The sequence below is a fragment of the Coptis chinensis genome, chromosome 3, assembly GCF_015680905.1.
Source record: "Coptis chinensis isolate HL-2020 chromosome 3, ASM1568090v1, whole genome shotgun sequence".
NCBI classification, from domain to species: Eukaryota; Viridiplantae; Streptophyta; class Magnoliopsida; order Ranunculales; family Ranunculaceae; genus Coptis; species Coptis chinensis.
This window is the reverse complement of record NC_141458.1, coordinates 50,835,026-50,854,821: the sequence shown is the minus strand read 5'-3', so window position 1 is coordinate 50,854,821 and position 19,796 is coordinate 50,835,026. Positions and strand designations below refer to the sequence as shown.

Here is a 19,796-nt window from a genome sequence, read left to right as displayed (position 1 = left end):
CCCCTTAATAATCATACTGTTAGACCAATTATGTGAATAATAAGTAAGAATTAATACTGATTACGTGTTTTTATGCATTTCGGGCTTCAAAGTCCATTATTATGTGCGAAATGTGCCACTTTAGCGAGATAAAGGAGCAAAAGTCAGTGAGAACTTCGAATGCCATATCTTTGGACTCAGACCTCGAATGGAGCCTACCTTATGTCAAAACGACCGCTCGGAAAGAGCTTTCCAATGGTCCAAGCCTTGACCCAATCAGAGGAGCAGAAGTGGACGAAAAGTCTGTGGAAGCCAACTGCAGCTGAAGAGGCCTTTTTGGACTGAAAGAATTGGGTTTTGGGCATGATTCTCTGGCCCAAAACATGGCTCCAAACCCATGCACGAATTTTAGATCTGGATGTATAAAAAACAAAAGCTTAGCTCTTTGTTAATGGTAGCTAGTTAGACCTAAATTAATATATAGAATTCTAGATCTAGTTTTAATTAATTAATTAAGTTTTAGTTCCATTACAATTCTTATTTTAGATTAAATTCTTGAATGATTGTTCTTGATTGATTAGATAAATAAAATAGTATTATTCAATTTCGTTCTTGTCATTCCATTCTAGATCTAATTTAAATTCTTGTTCTTATTCCATTCCAGCCATTAAATTAGATTCATTATTGTTAATTAAGTAAATCTCAATTTCTTACATTATGTTTAGTTTAGATTCAATGGGAAATGTTAGTTTGATGACTCAAGGCTAAACCTCCATTAGAGGGGTTGATGAAGCCTTGATGAAAACTTAGTGGTTAGTATAGAATTTGGTAGTAGAATCTATTCCACTCTAGAAGGTCGTGTTTCGCCATGAGAATGGGTGGACGACCTCACATGCTAGTTAGTATCCGGTAGGAATGCCATGAACACTAGGGATTAGACTCGAAATTCTTGCCGTGAAAACGTAAGAATCGAGATACGACAATCTATACTAGGTTATTAAGTTGGATTCGAGGTGGATTTAATTCCCCTCATTATTTCTTTATCTAGAGTCAAACAATCGTATTTCGTAGCCAGTAGATTATCTTTAGTTTATATTTTATCGTGTTATTTATTATATCTAGTAATTTAAATTAACTTGGCGTCTTGTTAGCATAACATTTAAGTAAAAGCTCTCATTAGATTTAAGACTGATTTCTTAGACTTAGAAAACAATCCATGCTAGGGTACTAGGAGTGGAAGCGAACTTCCTACTCCACTTAGTGCAATTCGCATCGAGAGTAGAAGATTTGATAATTGATTAGTAAAAGTTCAGTTTTAGTTTACTTACGTTTGTGAATTCATCGTTCATTTAAGTAGGTAGACTATTCATTTTAACTTTTATCAAATGGCGCCGCTGCCATCTTAGTTACACTTTAGCATTGTTTTCATAGTAGAAGTAGTCAATTTTAAGTCCCATTAAACCCACCCACCCTTGTTTGTTTCATACTTGTGGTTGCCCATTTCAGCAGTGACAAATTCGAGAAAATACCGAGGAGGCGCCGCTTCAAGGAGAAGCGCGACCAGCTAAGTTCTTGGAATTTTGTTTACCGAAGCGGCGCTTCATACCAAAGCGCCGACCGGCCAAACACTGGAACTTCGACTTCCCATCGAGCGACCGCCCCATTTGGGAGCGACCAGCCCTAAAAAACTCTGTAATCTGAAAATTACTTTCGAGCGGCGAAAGGCTTCTATCTTGGCTTGACGCGCCCGATGTTAAAATTCCCGGATTTCCACAGTTTTGATTCAAACTTTGATCTTTCATATTTTTTCAGTGTTCTAATATCTTATATACAACGAACACGCATTATACAAGACGCTATTCATAAGCGAAGCAAGGACGCTTATCAGGTATTCCTTTCTTCCATACCTCGCATATTCGGTTAGAGGTTTTCTACTAGTATATTAGAATTGTTTGGAGTGTTGCATGTTTAGTTAAGCTCAACTTAGTCTTGCATGAGATTAAGGTCCGGTCGAACAAAACAACAAACGTAATTACGGCAACAAAACAAGTCTATCTAGTATACCACACACCGACACCTCTAACTACTATCACACACACCATACGACATAATGGGTGAAGAAAGAGAGACTCCTCTCTCCGACTTTTACAAAGCCTTGGCGATAGCCCTAAATCGTGCATCATTCTAGCGGACCAGTGGGGATTTTGAATCCCCAAACATATTTAATTTGTTACCCGTTTTCATGGGTTAGACCATGAAAAACCTTATCGGCATTATCGCGTAGGATTGAACAAGTCCTTACAACATTCCATCATCCTACGGTAGGTGCGGAACAAATTAAACTGAGGGTATTCCCTTTCACATTAGCCGATAAGGCAGCGTCTTGGTTAACTGCCCAAGCGCCTAATTCTGTGGACTCGTGGGCTAAACTTGTTCAGATTGTTTATGGAACATTTTTACCCACCCCTAAAGACGGATGAGATGCTTTCCAAGATTCATTTTTTCCCAGAATCCTCATGAATCATTTTCTGAGGCATGGAATCGTTTCACCGATCTCCTTATAGAGTGTCCACATCATAACTTAGCTAAAGACACGTTAGTTCGTGCCTTTTTCAAAGGTCTTCTACACCACCATAAAGAAGTCCTTGACATAATGAATGGGGGTAGTTTCCTAAGTAAAGGAGCCTCGGAGGCTTATAAATTTTGGAAGACCAAACTAAACGGAATAATAATTGGGGTAGTGATGATATCCCCTTTCGCCTAGTTCTTCTTCAACGGTAAAGGCCGCGGTATGTTTGAGAAGAAAACCGATCCGAACTTAAAAATCTAATCGAATCTCTAACTAAAAAGTAGAGGCTATTTTCGCTCAACAAAAGCCTATCCCCCGTCATGAATGTAAACTCCAACCCATGTAATTTCTGTTTGAGTCCAGAGAGCACCCCGACGATTATTGTCCTCTAGCTTATGAACAACAACCACCAGAACAAGATAATGTTTACTCTATTAATAACTATCCTATTCCTAATGCCCCCTTGAGACAACATCCCAACTTCAGTTGGAGAAATAATCAACAAGTAACACCTCCAGGGTACAATAATCAAAACGTTAGGCAAGCAAACAATTATAACCAAGCTCCACCTAGGCAAGGACAAGGACAAGGTCAAGGGAATTATAATAATTATAACAACCAAGCGCAACCACGACAAGGTCAAGCACAAGGTCAGAATAATTATAATAATTATAATACCAATAGAGGTATCGTTCCGGTTAATAATAATAACTATCACAACCCACCCATAAATAATCAACGAGAGATAGTTCCAGTCACACCACCCGTGACTACTACACCTACACAACCGGATCGTATCGATGCCTTTATACAAGTTACCCAACAACTTTTCCAGACAATGACTCAATCAAACCAACAGATTTTACAATCCATAAATCAGGGCATACAACAGTTAGCCCAAGCGAAAGCCCAACAAAAGCCGGTTTCCGGGACAAGCAATACCAAACCCTAAAACAAAGAAACCGCGGCCTTTGAGGTAAACGGTAATTCTAGTACGGAAACTACAATCGTAGGTGACCTAAATGCCATCACCACTCTCCGCTCTGGAAGAGTGGTTGATAACAAAGTAACTATGCCTATAGTTACCCCATCAGTACTCCCTACACCGGATATCGAACTAGATACCGAAATAGAAACTGAAGAACCTACCACTTCGTAGAGGTCCCGGTTAAACCACAACCTAAGAAACAGAAAGCCAAGGTTACACTTCAAGTCGAGCCATACACTAAATATAGAGCTTAAACCACCGTTCCTCAAAAATTAGCCATGCTAACCGGGGGATACAAACTTTGAGGAAATTAGGAACGTTTTCAAGAATCTAACGATAAACCTTCCTTTTTCGAAGCTATTAAAAGCTACCTAACCACGCTAAGTTTCTTAAAGAGTTGTGCACTACTAGGCGTAAGACCAATATACCTAAAGACGCCTTTTAACTGAGCAGTTCTAACGTTATCCGAAAACAATGGAATTGTTAAGTACAAGGACCCCGGTCGCCCCATCATCGTAAAATGCACCTTAGGAGATTCCCACACGACGACGCCTTTATTAGACACGAGGCGAGTGTTAACTTACTCTCAGATTACTTGTATAAACAAATAGGTCTACAGGAAATGCAACCTACAAAAATAACGCGTTGCAATTAGCGGACAGTCAATTAAGTATCCTAAAGGTGTAGTGGAAAACGTGCTTGTTAAGGTTCGGGATTTCTACTATCCCCGCTGATTTTGTTATCCTCGATACGAAAGTCGCTAATGACTCTGTACCGATCATCTTAGGGCGCCCTTCTTGGCAACCGCCAATGCGCTTATAAATTGTCGCGATGGAAAGATGTCCTTATCTTTTGGCCATCTTTCCGCCGAGGTAAATGTTTTTAAAATGATGAAACAGTTACCGGATTTAATGCGTAGATGGGGAGGTTAGCATGATCGGAGAGTTTAGCTCAAGATTATTTTAACAACACGTTTTCGAAAACAATATGTACAAATTCCTTTCTTTTGGAACTTCAAATTTTGTAAATGACTCTATTTAGAGGAAGTCAACACCATCCCGAGTCCACACCAATTGTAGACCCGTCGGTTGCTCCATATATCGATTACGAAGACTTGCTACCTAAGCAAGTCTTCATTACGCAAAAATAAGGACACTTATGAAACATCAACGGACATTCCGTCCACACGGTCTTAAACCTCTTCCCGAGTTAAAATATATTCAACTTGATCCGGATGGTGGTCACCCGATAATTATATCTTCTCTGTTAACTAAGGATGAAGAGACATGTTTAATAAGGGTGATTAGGGAACATCGGTCTGCGATTGGTTGGTCCCTAGCCGACATTAAGGGAATTGACCCTAATGTTTGCACTCATCGTATCCATTTGGAGGATAACGCGAAGACTTCTCGCTGAACCTCGGCGTCGCTTGAACCCCCGCCATGAAAGAGGTGGTTAGGGAAGAAGTCTTGCGATTACTCGATGCGGGTATTATATACCCAATCTCCGATAGCGAATGGGTAAGTCCCATTCATGTAGTTCCTAAGAAATCGGGAGTTACCATGGTACGTAATGGGAAGGGTGACTATGTTGTCACTCAAGGTCCTATGAAATGGAGAATCAGTATTGATTCTGACGCGTTTAAATGCTATGACACGAAAGGATCACTTTCCCTTACCATTTATAGATCAGATGCTAGAACGTCTAGCTGGTCATGCCTTTTATTGTTTTCTGGATGGCTACTCTGGCTATTTTCAGATTATTATTGATATTGATGACCAAGAAAAGACAACCTTCACATGTCCCTTCGGAACATATGCCTATAAGCGAATGCCTTTTGGCCTTTGTAATGCCCCGGTACCTTCCAAATGATGTATGCTTCATATTTTTAGTGACATGGTAGAGCTTTATGGAAGTGTTCATGGATGATTTTTCTATCTATGGAGACTCCTTTACGAATGCTTGTCTAACCCGTCTAAGGTCTTGACACGGTGTGAAGAAAAGAGCCTCGTTTTAAATTGGGAAAAGTGTCATTTCATGGTCAAAAAGGGCATAGTACTAGGTCATATTGTATCTAGTGATGGCATCAAGTAGATAAAGCCAAACTAGATAAGATAGCAACCCTACCTAAACCACTTTAACTGTCCGGTGAGATTAGAGCCTTTCTAGGCCATGCGAGGGGTTTTATAGGCGTTTCATTAAAGATTTTTCGAAAATAGCTAGGCCTTTAACTAACCTCGCTTTTGAAGGATGCAATCTTTGATTTTAATTTTAACTATAAACAGGCTTTTGAAACCTTAAAAGCCTCTAACCACTGCACCTATTATCTGACCTCAGATTGGTCTAAACCTTTTGAACTCATGTGTGATGCTAGTGACTATGCGGTTGGTCTTTGTTTTGGGGACAAAAACTAGATAATAAGTCCACTGTTATTTATTATGCTAGTAAAACATTAAACGATGCTCAACGGAATTATTTAACTACGAAAAAAGAATTCTTAGCTGTCATTTATGCTTTAGATAAGTTTCGTCCTTATTTGGTTGGTTCTAAAACTTTAGTTTACACGGACCATGCAGCCTTAGGTACCTTCTTGCAAAGAAGGATGCTAAGCGAGATTAATCCGATGGATTCTTCTCCCGCAAGAGTTCACATTAGAAATAAAGGACAAAAAGAGGGTCGAAAAACGTAGTTGCCGACCACTTATCTAGACTTACAAATGACGATAGTAGTGATTCTGAGTCCATACCGGACTCTTTTCCTGATGAGCATCTGTATGCTATTTTTTCATCACCATGGTATGCGGGCATCGTAAATTATTTAGCGGCTGATGTTATGCCTTATAATTGGACAAGAAATGAACGTAAGAAGTTCTTGGCCAGAGTCAAGTTATACTATTGGGATGAGCCCTACATTTTTAAGTATTGTGCGGATCAGATTATTCGTCGTTGCATTCCCGATTGGGAATATAATGAAGTTCTATCGTTCTGCCATGACAAAAAGTGTGGTGGCCACTTTTAGCGGAATGAAAACAGCCGCTAAAGTTCTTCAATGTGGATTTTATTGGCCTACCCTTTTAAGGATGCCCAAGTGCATTCCAAGGCGTGTATTCGTTGCCAACAACTTGGGCCGAATCACTGGCGTAATATGATGCCATTAAATCCAATCTTGATAGTAGAAATTTTTGATGTTTGGGGTATTGATTTCATGGGCCCTTTCCTGTTTCCCACGGTTATATTTATATTCTAGTTGCCGTGGATTACGGTCTAAATGGATAGAGGCCCTAGCTTGCCGTAGCAATGACCATAAGACCGTGGTATTTTTTATTAAAGAATATATTTTCTGTCGGTTTGGCATTCCTAAAGCCATCATTAGTGATGGTGGAACACATTTTTGCAACAGAGTTGTTGCATCCCTAGTGAAAAAGTATGGAGTTACACACAAAGTAGCAACTCCTTATCATCCACAAACTAGCGGCCAAGTAGAAGTTTCTAATAGGGAAATCAAAAAGATTTTAGAAACAACAGTAAACCCTGATAGGAAAGACTGGTCGAAGCGTCTATCGGATGCCTTATGGGCGTATAGAACTGCTTTCAAAACTCCTATAGGTATGTCTCCCTTTAGACTTGTATTTGGGAAACCATGTCATTTGCCCGTTGAATTAGAGCACCGTTATACGTGGGCTATAAAAAGCCTTAACTACAATATTGATGAGGCGGGTGTCAAACGCAAGTTACAATTAAATGAGCTTGAAGAAATCCGTAGCGATTCTTACGATCTCGCGAAGGATTATAAAGCTAACATGAAACGTGTTCATGATAAGCATATCTTGCACAAAGAGTTTGTGGTCGGACAAAAGGTGTTGCTTTACAACTCCCGTCTACATATTTTCCCAGGGAAACTAAAACCCGTTGGTCCGGTCCTTTTTCAGTTTATGAAGTCACCCCCTTACGGGGCAATTACCTTGGTAAATCCCAAGGACAACAGTACCTTTCAAGTTAACGGTCAACAATTAAAACATTTTCACGAACTTCGCCCCACGACATAGAGGAAGTCCTTTTACAGGACCCTATATATGAGGAATGACCCTTGTCATTGGTGTACTTCCTTCCACTTCCATTTAATGGTAAGTACACCATTAAGGTAACCGGGCCCTCCCTATGGAGTGTGTGGCTGTAAGTACCGGATCCTAAGTCCACGATTCACATATTTCACGTTTTCCACTCTTGCATGTTTTCTCGGATTTTGAGTCATGTTTCTCTATGGTGTGAATTATGTCTTTATTTGCTTAATGTTTTTGCTTATAGTTCAAAAAAAAAAAAAAAAAAAAAAAAAAAATAATAATAATAATAATTGTTTTCATTTTTAGATATAGATATATATCTAAACCCATAAAACTAGCAATCCAACAAGTCTTGGGAATCTGACTTTAAACGACCCATGTTAAAACAAATTTTGTGTTTAAAAATTTGTTTGGGGGTGGGCAGTCGATCCTTGCATCCGGATTGCTCGAACCTTCCTTTTGCGTTGCTTAGGTCCATTAGTATAGTTCATTGGGGTTGACGTCATCTAATTTAGTGTTCATTTGTTCGCATAACTTACGTCATGCACGCACTTCGAGGCGTTTTCCACTATCTTATATGTCACCCACGGTCGGAATAGAGTAGTTTATGGATCATTGGATTGGAAATTCTCTCCTGATCATTTCCATATCTCATTCGCAAAAATCGGCCCGATAAGGAAGCGGGAAATTTAGTTTGAAGTTGCGCTGAAAATCGACGAAAGTCGAAAAATCGAATTGGGCTTGGGCCCAACTCGCTCCACTACTGGCCGCCAGCTCCCTTTCCAAAATCCAAATCGCGAGTTCATCTTCTCCAACCGCTTGTCACAAATTTAAATTCAAACCCTAGCAACCAAAAAAAAAAAAAATAGAATAAAAATAAAAATAGAATACATCAAAATAGAAAGACATCCCACGCCCTTTGTGAAACACCAACACAATCTCCAACCGTTTCCACCAAGAAACCACCCACCAATTCAAGTTTTCAAACCTCCACCGTAACCACCACCGCCACCACCATTGTTTCTCCTTGTTTTTCATCAAACTTGCATCCACCTCCATCTACAAACCCCAAACAGTTCAAACTCCAATGGCGCTACGACGAAGAATGTTGCCGGAGCACGCGTTTGAGGCCGACCATTTCACACCATTTTACGACGCCAATATGATTAAGAGGGATTGGAACAGACTGTGGTATTCGACCGGGGATTTCTATCACTATGATTTGGTAGAACAGTTTTATAAGAAACGAGAATTGGAGGGAAATAGGATTTTCATTAGGATAGCAGGAACGAGGAGGGAAGTAACGAGACAGTTGTTGGCTGAGCTATTAGGAATCTTTTGTAACCAACCTAGATCGACCATTCGGGAATCGATATCTGCAGTTCTATTTTGATGAAAGATAACGGTCATAGAGGGTGAATACAATACGATATCTCATTGCGTTCGCCAGACGACCCTGAGAACCAATCAACTGGCTGTAGCTCAGTGGATTGGTAGGAACGTCCTCGGGAAAGACAAAGTCAGCGACATCGGACCGATTAATCCGCGACGTTCTTTGGATTTTGCAAGCGAATGAGTGTAATTTTGCATCCTCGATTTAATTTTGAATGTGATTAGAGGAGTGGGAAAGAGCATGGCCTCTTCCGTATTGATCACTAAGATTATGCTCTCATTTAGAGCTGCCGCTAAATCTGCTCCTATTAAGATCAAATTGCATTCTAATGCAAGTATTTATAAGGAATGCATCAAGAGACTTGGCCGTTATGCGTAGAGAATAAAATTGAGTCGAATAATGAAGGCGAAGATATGACATGGTTGGTTGAGGATAATTTCGATAGTCATACTTCTAATTTAGAGCGAATGATAATCTTTGCAAACTGGGTTGCGATGCAGTTATCGTATCTATGAAGATATCCGACATAGACAAATTGTAATTGAAATAAGCAAAACGAACTTTCGGACGAGAGTTGAAATGCTCGAAAAAGGGGTCGGGGAAGATATCTTGTCTAACTTGGAGATTATCCACCGGAATCACCAAGCCCGATTATCGCGATACTCAAGGCGAGATGGAAGCACGGCTTGTTCGGGATAGAGATGCTACTGACGTATGCCACTTTCGTGGATGAGTCTGTCTCACCTGAGTCCGAGAGGCATGAGCGTCGTCGTCATGAGGCCGGATGGCTCAAGCCATTCTTCACCTGAAACCAGTCTCCATCTCGGGGACCATCTTCTTCCTGCGCCTAGGTGTTCACCATCGATTCGTCTGTTATTTCATTGTTTTATTGTTTTGTTAGTGGAATTTTATTTCAGTAGTTAGATTTAAATATTAAGTTGTTTGTTTTAGATTGCTTGGATTTCATATTATTTTAATATAATTTATTTTGATCATCTTTCGTAAGGTTGTCTTGGAATTAGAGTTGAAAATTAGGCCGATATCGGCATAGCTATGATTTTTGTAGTGGTAGCATGATATGTAGGAAAGTTTAGAAGTTACTATGCTAAACCAAGTTTAAAAGATACCCGGGGTTGTTAGGAAATCAAAACTATGGATAGTTTCCGTTCGGGGTTTGGCGGTTTTCAAGTTCGAAATTGCCTTAAAACAATTTGGCAACTTGCCGATTCGTTTTGGAACCCGGAACCTATTTAAACTTCCATCTTTCTACACTCACAACCCACACTACACCCCACAATCATCTCTCACTTTTTACTCCAAGCTTTTTCAGCTTGTTTTCTTGTAAACTCTGTTTACGCACTTACGGCCAGCGTCGCAGAAGCGCTTCGCGCCTACACTTTTGTCGAAATTTTGTTCGAGCGCCAAGACTCCAAGTAGAGCGACTTCTAAAACCTAAAACATCGAAAAATCGAAAAAATCTCAAAAGCGACCAAGGCAAAACCATAATTCAAAAAACCTTGTAATTTCAAAACCTATCTGGCGACTTCCTCCAGAAGTAAGCGGGGAAATTCCGATTTTTCGAGGTTTCTTCAGGTTTTCACAGCTGTTCTACAGAGTAGTTTTGAGATGACACCTCCTATAGTGATTCCCGAACAGTCATTTGAAGACTTGATGGGAACCGATACCTATGGAGCATCGTTTCGCGATCGGATCGTGCAATTAGGATGGCGGCATCTTCTGGTGAGTGATGATGACTCTTTTCACCTAAGCTAACTGAATTCTTCTATAATAATATTACTTTTTATTGTACCCAAGAAGGAGAACAAAAATTTTCCCTTGCTATTGATGGCACGACTATGAAATTCAGTAAGCAATTGATAGCTTTGGTTTCGGGGTTGCCATTACCTGACCCTATGCACACTGCGGGGGATATATGACGGATAACTCATACCTATATGAATATGCTTATTTCCATGAGTATTATGGGGAGGGGTGTTTCAAATATCATGGACAAAGACCAATATAACATCGCCTCGAAAGTAGCCTATCGCTGAATGTAGGCCTAACCATGTTGTTCATCATGATGAACATTCTAGGGAACGGCGGTTTATACGCCAATAATATCATTTGGTGACGCGTTTTCCTTGCTTTAGGCGAGGGACGTCGTCGGTATGACATTCGAGTTTTAGTTGCTACTCGGCGAGGCCATACCTTGAGGCATAAGTACCTTCTTATGCCTGTCTTGGTTCCGATTATTATGCGCTTTGCCTACCCATATTCTCGTACACGATTACCGCAGATTGGGAAAGGGTCGAAATCATGAGACCCACCCATCGTGGTGGTAAGATCATTCCGAGCCATGACTTGGCGGGATGGCAGGTGCAACCACATTTGGTTGCCCCCTTACACCCCATCGGACCAAATAACACCGAGAGGTTAGCACTAGTTGATGATACACGATGGAAGGCGTGGCAAGTTGTTATGGCATGGCGGGATCTTGAAAAGAACCTCATATAGAAGAGGAGGATGCGAATAGATCTTTGGGGTGCAGGTAAGTTTTTTTAGTTAAGTTAGTGTCTGCTTAAGTCCCAAGCAATTTCATTATGTTAACCCCATAATGGGTGGAACTCTTATAGAGTTGCGTCAGTTTTTTTTTATTACTATATTTGTATGTTTTAACTTTGTTTTTGCGGATGTTCACGAATTTCACGTAACTCAATGGTATTTTTCCTACCCTCTTTATTTAAATGCTTCGAGGACAAAGCATGCTTCTTGTTTGGGGGGGCATAGAAACACGTGTAATTAAGACATCTGTTAGGATATAGATATGTATAATATGCACTTGTTTTCTAGTTAAAATTTCAAAAATTCAAAAATATAAATAAAAAAGTATGCTATACACTTAGGAATATTGGTATTGTTTTCTTTCTCTATGCTCTTAACAATTTAGAAGTCTCACATAGCTTTTGCATCAGAATAATTGTTAGAAACTTAGGTTAATATGTAGGTAATAATCTTTGCATTTATCTATAAATTTATTACATGAGTATCTATGATTGTTAGCAGTAAGTTTCTGAAATCAAGGCTAGAGTACTTATTCTACAAATCCTGTGAGAATATAGCCTAAAGCCTTATATGAGTGAAACATTTGAGAAATGACACAAGGGAGAAGTAAAATCCGGATAGAGAAATCACATGTCCACTTGCTTGATCACTAAACCATATCCTAAGCGAGAATTTAGGCCCTCTTTGGATCGATATAGCCAGAAATTCAAACCTATGGATTATTTTCAGCTAGTCGCCCCTCTGAGCCTTTCTTTAGCCTTCCATAAACCACAATTCCTTTACCCTGTTAAAAAAAAAATATATATATAATATAAATATATATATATATATATATATATATATATATATATATATATATATATATATATATATATATATATAATTTAGATAAGTCCGAGAATAGAATGAGGAAGAAAGAAGAAGAGAAAACACCGTGGTAACAAAAAAGTTAGTTAATTGCTTGAAATAAAGAAAAGAAGTTTCCATCCAAAGAAAAAAGAAAAATATGGCTAAGGATGGAAACAAAGTATAGAAGCAAAAAGAAAATAACAAGGTTTTCTCTAAGTTACATAATATGAAGACTCTATTATCTCAGACTTGTCCTTTTGAATATCCATTTCCTTCATTCTTAAACCATCTCCTAATCCCCATGACACCTAATAAAGACCTCTAGCTCAATTAGGAATAGGTTAGTGTGATAGTAAGTGGCAGATGTGTTTGATCGACTCGGCTTCCTTGTTGTCATTGAGATTGTAAGGTAAAGTGTGCCCACTGACAATCGGAGTAGCTTAAACTTGAGTGGAAAAATCAGAGTGGTTTTGTCTTGACATTTATGTGAGGACCTACTTAAGGGCGCTTATTCGAAGTTTTTAAACGGACCGCTATTACATTTCATAGTATTACTCATTGTTATATGTTTATTTTAGATGATTGATTATTATGCATATATTAGCTTAGGGTTACATTTGGGTTATTCTTATGTATTTGCTAGTGAGATGTATAGATAGTTGAGACATGAATGAGAAAACAATAGTTTTATTTCTTAGTCGTTGTAGTATAGATGAAGTTTGTGAGTACCTTCAGTTGGAAAACTCTCACGAGGCTATAACTTCGTCCACTAGGGAATTCCTAGTGGTTTAAGGCCTTGTTGCATATGGTCAATGCAATCGCACTCTCAAAGAAAGAGTAGTTAGAACTCCATTTTTGATCACTTATTCTAATTTCTCATCTTTGCTTGAGGACAAGCAAAAATCTTTGTTTTGGGGTGGTTTGATAAGAGCCCAAAACTGTAGTTTTAACCCCTTAATAATCATCTTGTTAGACCAATTATGTGAATAATAAGTAAGAGTTAATACTGATTACGTGTTTTTATGCATTTCGGGCTTCAAAGTCCATTATAATGAGAAATGTGCCACTTTTAGCGAGATAAAGGAGCAAAAGTCGTGAGAACTTCGAATGCCATATCTTTGGACTCAGACCTCGGAATGGGGCCTACCTTATGTCAAAACGACCGGCTCGGAAAGAGCTTTCCAATGGTCCAAGCCTTGAACCAATCAGAGGAGCATAAATAGACGAAAAGTCTGTGGAAGCCAACTGCAGCTGAAGAGGCCTTTTTGGACTGAAAGAATTGGGTTTTGGGCCTGATTCTCTGGCCCAAAACATGGCTCCAAGCCCATGCACGAATTTTAGATCTGGATGTATAAAAAACAAAAGCTTAGCTCTTTGTTAATGGTAGCTAGTTAGACCTAAATTAATATATAGAATTCTAGATCTAGTTTTAATTAATTAATTAAGTTTTAGTTCCATTACAATTCTTGTTTTAGATTAAATTCTTGAATGATTGTTCTTGATTGATTAGATAAATAAAATAGTATTATTCAATTTCGTTCTTGTCATTCCATTCTAGATCTAATTTAAATTCTTGTTCTTATTCCATTCCGACCATTAAATTAGATTCATTATTGTTAATTAAGTAAATCTCAATTTCTTACATTATGTTTAGTTTAGATTCAATGGGAAATGTTAGTTTGATGACTCAAGGCTAAACCTCCATTAGAGGGGTTGATGAAGCCTTGATGAAAACTTAGTGGTTAGTATAGAATTTGGTAGTAGAATCTATTCCACTCTAGAAGGTCGTGTTTAAGCCATGAGAATGGGTGGGCGACCTCACATGCTAGTTAGTATCCGGTAGGAATGCCATGAACACTAGGGATTAGACTCGAAATTCTTGCCGTGAAAGCGTAAGAATCGAGATACGACAATCTATACTAGGTTATTAAGTTGGATTCGAGGTGGATTTAATTCCCTCTATTTCTTTATCTAGAGTCAAAACAATCGTATTTCCGTAGCAACGTGGATTATCTTTAGTTTATATTTTATCGTGTTATTTATTATATCTAGTAATTTAAATTAACGCGTCTTGTTAGCATAACATTTAAGTAAAAGCTCTCATTAGATTTAAGACTGATTTCTTAGACTTAGAAAACAATCCATGCTAGGGTACTAGGAGTGGAGCGAACTTCCTACTCCACTTAGTGCAATTCGCATCGAGAGTAGAAGATTTGATAATTGATTAGTAAAAGTTTAGTTTTAGTTTACTTACGTTGTGAATTCATCGTTCATTTCGTAGGTAGACTATTCATTTTAACTTTTATCAGGGGGGCTAGGAGAGAAGGTTATATTAAACCCTAATTAAACTAAACTAAGTGGGAGAGAGAGCTTTTATTAAACCCTAGTTAAACTAAACTAAGTGGGAGAGAGAGAAAAAGTAGAGTTTTGCCTTCATCCTCTTTATATAGGAGAGGATTAGGTTTACAATTTCGTGCATGGGCTTTGGAGCTATATTTTGGGCCACTAAATGAAGCCCAAAACCTAATTACTTAAGTCTATAAAGGGTTTCTCTACTGGAATTTATTGTAATACTTTTTTAATCCACTTTTACAGCTCTGATTGGGTCAAAGCCTAAACCATTAGAAAGCTCTTTCCGAGATAGTTGTTTTGACATATAGTATGCCCAATTCCGAGGTTTGAGTCCAATGATACGGCCTGCGAAACTTTTATTGACTTTTCTGCTCTTTTTCTGCTCGCGTTGACTTTGACTTTTCAGCTTTGACTAGGCTTTAAAAATGCTTTTTCTTCTTGAAACTTGGGCTTTAACTAGAGAACTTCTGTAGCAAGCAATTTGACTCCTTTCTCTTGTAAAAGTGATATATTTCTTCACATAATTGATTTAAAGACCTGAAATACACAAAAACACCTAAACATTACTAACTCTTATTTATTATAAATATAATTGGCCTAAATGTAATACTATTAAGGGGTTAAAACTATAGTTTTGGACTCTTATCAAACCACCCCAAACAGCATTTTGCTTGTTCTCAGGCAAAAATGTGAAATTAAAATAAGTGGCCAAAAATGTATTCCTAACTACTCTCGTTTCGCTGAGAGCGATTGCATTGACCATATGCAATAAGGCCTTAAACCACTAGGAATTCCCTAGTGGACGAGTTATAGCCTCGTGACAGTTTTCTAGAAAAGGTTCTCACAAACTTCATTTATACTACAATGACTAAGAAATAAAAATAATTGTCCTTTAATTTTATCTCAGAATCTATATATCTCACTAGTAATTAAACAAGAATCATAATTCTAGAACTTAAACTAATACATACATAATAATCAAATCATCTTAAGATAAACAACTATACAATGAACTATGCTATGAAATGCAGTGGTAGGTCTTTTTATGAAACTTTTGGGTAGCGTGCCTAAGTAGGTTCTCACAAGGAATGTATCAAGACATATAACACTCTGATTTTTCCAATCAAGTTTGCTAACTCCAGTGTGCAGTGGGTATACGTTTCCTCACAATCTCAATGACAATCCAAGGAAGCCGAGGTCAATCAAACACATCTACCACTTACTATCACACCAACCTATTCCTAATTGAGCTAGAAGTCTTTCTTAGGTGATACAGGGCGTAGGTGTTGGTTAAAGAAGGATGGAAATGGATATTCAAAAAGACAAGTCTGAGAAAATAGGGTCTTCATATTATGTAACTAGAGAAAACCTTGTTCTTATTTGGATTTTACACTTTATTTCCATCCTTAGCCCTTTTGTTTTGGCTTTTGACTCCTTTGATTATGTTTTTGTATTGGAGTTCTAACTTTTTATTTTATTTTTATTTTCCTTGGATGAAAACTTTCTTTTCTTTTCTTTTTCTATTTCCTTTTCTTTTGAAGCAACTAACTAATTTTTGTTTACACAGGTTTTTCTCTTCTCTTTTCTTCACTCATCCTATTTCTCAGACTTATCCAGATAGGTATGCTTATTATATATTTTTTTTATTTAGTTTTATTTGGTAAGTGATTTGTGGTTTGTGAAAAGGCTAATTAAAGGCTCAGTAGGGCGACCCAGCGGATAATAAATTTCATATATATGTGAATTTCTAGATATATCGATCTAGAGAGGGCCTAAATTATTGCTTAAGATATGGTATGGTGATCAAGCAAGTGGATGTGTGATTTCTCTACTCGTAATTGACTTCTCCCTTGTGTCATCACTGATATATTAATTCGTCTCAGAAAAATATTACCAAGTACAATCATAGATGCTTATGCAAGATGTTCATGAAAAGATGCAATGACTATTACCTACATATTAATCTAAGTTTCAAAAGTTAAATCCTAATTTAAGTACTACATGAGATTTCTAGACTAATATCATCATGGAGAAGGGAACAATACCATTATCACTAAGTGCATAGTATAAACTATATTTATAATTTTTAATATTTTATAAAGAAAAATGCATAATTTACATCCTAAAAGTACCTAATTTTTGCAAATGTTTCTATCCCATCCCCAAACAATCGAACACTATGTCCTCAAAGTGTAAAGAGATAAGGAAAGAATTTACTATAAAAACGTGGCAAAAATTTGCACTTCCTGTAATAGCAATATTATAAAGATGATATGATAACATAAAACACAATTAAACTGTTACGTACTAACTAACACAAACTCTACTGGAGTAAACATGACAGGCAAAGGGTGGCAAAATATTTTGAAATGAAATACCAAAATACGCCATCCCCAAACAAAATTTGAAAACTCTTTTTAAGTTAGAAAAATTTTGTGGCCTATACTCCAGAAAGTTGGTATTGTACCAAAACTTGGGTATTTTAAAGTCAGATTCCCTAGACTTACTAATATATGTTTATGTTTTTAATTTTTTAATTTTTATAAGTTTGATTTTTAGAAAAACAAAAATACGAGAAAGAAATAAAAATGAAACTCACTCCATAGAGAAACACTACTCAAACAACAAGAAAAAGTGCAGGAGATGAATGCGTGAGTCACATGAAACGTGGACTAAAGATCTGACACTTACAACCACACACTCCAAAAGGAGGGTTTGGTTACCTTAATGGTGCACTCCTATAACATAAGATTGGAATGGAGTACACAGAAAAATAAAGTGAGTCTTTTATAGTCAGATACTCGAGACTTTATCTAATATATATGTACATGCCACTTACCATATATCAATAACCAAAAAAGTTGTGGGTCTTTCCATAAATAATTAACATGGAATGCACCCCCAAATAGAATCAAGCACCAAGACTTTCTACGACGTAACTTAGTGGAATGAGAGAGAGATCTGATGGACCTAAAACCTAATCTAGTGTGTACTCTTTTCTTTTTTAAACGAAAGGGTGTCCAAGTGAATGATCGTGAGAAAATGAATGGTTGTGGAAAATACTTGTAATATGGATAAGTGTTAGAAGGAAAGGGTGGGAAGAATGATTTGATTCTATGAGGGATTAGCTCAGGTAGATGGTGGTCGGGTGGTGCTCTAGGTAGTGCTTGAGAGTGTGAATTATCACAGGCTCTTAGAAACTCATAGAATTCCTTATCTAGCCTGGTCGCATCTACATAATTATGGTATTCATCTGCATCTTTGAGAAAGTCATCAATCTCATCCAAGGAGTCGAAATTATGATATTTGTCTTCTTCCATAAGAGGGGTATCTAATAGTGTGAGGACGAAAGCGTTGGCCGCACTAATGTGATATACAAAACTCTCAATGGACTTCACTTCTCCTTCTACAGGCAAACCTAGTTGTCCCTGCTTGAGTTTAAACATGTTAACCTCCACAAAAAGATTTCCAAAGAAAAGAGTCATTGAGCCATCCTGGCAATTGATTTGGGCATTGGCGGTTGACAAGAAAGGAAACCTTAAGATGATGGGAATGGAATCATGAGCAACTTCTGTGTCGAGAATAATGAAGTCGGTTGGATAGTAAAAGTCTTGAACTTTAATGGAATATTTTCAACTACACCCTAGGGATACTTAATAGAATGATCGGCTAACTGCAAAGTCATTTTGGTCGGTTTAAGTTTGTGGAGACCTAATTGTTTATATAAATAAAAAGGGAGTAAGTTAACACTCGCTCCCAAGTCTAATAAAGCAGTTATTATGAAGGTATCGCCTAAGGTGCATTGTACAGTATGAAAACCAGGGTCCTTGTACTGAACAACTCCGTTATGTTCAGATAAAGAGGGATATTGTTAAGTTAAAAAGGCTTCGTTGGGTATGTTCGTTTTCCTCTTCTTGGTGCACAACTCTTTTAAAAACTTAGCGTGTCCAGGTAGACTTTTTATAGCATCGAGAAAAGGTAGGTTGATAGTCAGATTCTTAAAAACTTCCCTAATCTCATAAAAATTTGTGTCCTTTTTAGACACAACTAGTCTCTGGGGATATGGTGGTTTATCTATATATTTAGCATAAGGGTCAACAATATTATTATGCTTTGCTTTATCTTTAGCCATTTTCCATCTAGGTGTCCATATTGGAACCTCTACAGGTGTAGGATCGTCAGTTTCTATTATGGGGTCTTGTAAGGTTTTCCATTTTGATTGTGTTGGACTGGAACTTCTACAGTTGTAGGGTCTTCAGTTTCTATGACAGTATTTGGTATGGTTTCATTTTCAGCTTCCGTTTGTGGGAAATCTTCAGGCATAGTTACATTGTTATCAACTACCTTTTTAGTGAGGGCATCAATAAGAGTTCTAAGCTTAGGATCAGGTTTAACTTCAAACATACTGTCACCCTTAACTGTTGAAGAAGAAGGAGTGGAGCGGGAAGAGTCATTACCTCTCCAATTTTTGTTTCTCTTAGATTGATCTTCTAAGAATTTATAAGCCTCCAAGGCTCTTTTACTAAGAAAACTATCCCCATTCATGATATCTAGAACCTCCTTATGATGATTTGAAAGCCCCTTGAAGAAGGCACGAACAAGCGTGTCTTTTGCAAGGTTATGATGCGGGCATTCAATGAGAAGATCAGTGAAACGATTCCATGCCTTTGAAAAGGATTCATGATCGAGGGTTATGGTGGAAGAAATGAATCTTTTGAAGCATTTCATCTGTCTTCAGTGGTGGGTAAAACTATTCCATGAACAATTGAACAAGTTTAGCCCATTAGTCCACCGAGTTTGGTGTTTGGGCAGTTAACCAATATGTCGCCTTGTCGGCTAGGGTAAATGGAAACACCCTAAGTTTAACTTGATCCGAACTTACGTTAGGATGATGGAATGTAGTAAGAACTTGTTCTATCCTACGCATGTGTTGATAATGCTTCTCGTGGTCTAAACCATGGAAAACTGGTAACAAGTTAAATATATTCGGGGGAATTCAAAAATCCCCCATTGGGTTTGCAAGAACGATGCACGACTTAGG

The 19,796-nt window shown here is 37.8% G+C and overlaps 1 pseudogene; it reads right to left on the bottom strand.

Annotated features, from left to right (window-relative positions):
- Window positions 1-2,470: 2,470 nt before the first annotated feature.
- On the bottom strand, window positions 2,471-2,562 carry LOC147509927 (small nucleolar RNA R71; annotated as a pseudogene).
- Window positions 2,563-19,796: the final 17,234 nt, after the last annotated feature.